Below are 1,362 nucleotides of genomic sequence, written 5' to 3'. Positions count from 1 at the left end.
TGAGGGTTGCGATCCGTTGCCGGACACGAAAAAAGACAAAAAGGGAAAAAAAAAAATTTAAAGAATTTAGGGCCGGCCCGGTGGCGCACTGGAGAGTGTGCCGCTTGGGAGCGCGATGGCGCTCCCGCCGAGGGTTCGGATCACATGTGGGGACCGGTTCCCGCTCACTGGCTGAACGCGGTGCAGGCGCAACACCGAGGGTTGCAATCCCGTTACCGGTCAAGTAAAAAAGACAAAAAGGAAAAAAAATTTAAATAATTTATTTGAGCAAAGGACAATTCATGAACCGGGCAACACTCAGAACCAAAAGAGGTTCAGAGGGCTCTACCGCAACAGTGTGGGCAGTGAGGTTTTAGAACCTGAACATGGAAGTAAGACAGAGAAAATATAGTTTATTTGTTAGAATGGAAAGTCCCTAATGAGAAATTCATTGGTGGTCTCTGGTTGGTAAAGTCTAGTTTCATTTTACTGTTTACATTGGGCTTTTGTTTGCTTATGAAGGAACCCAAAGCATTGGAGCCATCTCAGCCTGATGACCTCCCAATTAAAAAAATTTAACACCACTAAGGCAGTGATCTTAGTTTAAGAGTTTCTATTCTCTAAATCAGGGGTGTGGCAGAAATGTACTCCTTCAAATCCCTTGGTGTGGGCATGAAAAGTGGAAGTCTGTTGTGGGTTGATTGTGTCCCTAGAAAGATATTTTCAAGCCCTAGCCCCTGGTACTTTCAAATATGACCTTATTCAGAAATAGAATTTTTGCAAATGTAATCAAGTTAAGCTAAGAATGTACTGGAATAGAGTGGGCCCTTAATCCAATATGACTGGAGACACATAGGGAGAACAGCATGTGATGACAGAGGCAGAGATTGGAGTCAGGCTGCCACAAACCAAGGAACGCCTGAGGACAAGCGGAAGCTGAAAGAGGCAAGAAAGGATGCTTCCTTAGAAGTTTCGGAAGGAACATGGCCCTGCCAACACCTAGATTTCAGACTTCTAGCCTTCAGTACTGTGAGAGAATAAGTTTCTGTTATTTTAAGCCACTTAGTTTGTAATAGTTTTTGTTTTGATAGCCCTGGGAAACTAATATACCCATTGACTAATCACCATCAGCATTACAGAATTCCTTTACCCAGGATGACCCCCACAAATGGTTAATTCTCTGAAAGTATGAAATTCTCTGTAGGAAAAGCTAATAGAACCTGAAGACTCCCAACAGAATGCAGATAATTAAACTAATAGTTGCCCAGATATGAGTCTTGCTAAAACTAGTAGAATGTATGGTAGTTGAGCTAACAAACTCTTTAAAACTCTTAAATAAAAGTGTTTCCCACCCTGCTTGTCATGGATTTCTTTTACATACTG

This window comes from Galeopterus variegatus, unplaced genomic scaffold (assembly GCF_000696425.1).
Source record: "Galeopterus variegatus unplaced genomic scaffold, G_variegatus-3.0.2 Scaffold956, whole genome shotgun sequence".
Lineage (NCBI taxonomy): Eukaryota > Metazoa > Chordata > Mammalia > Dermoptera > Cynocephalidae > Galeopterus > Galeopterus variegatus.
This window is presented reverse-complemented; position numbering follows the sequence as displayed.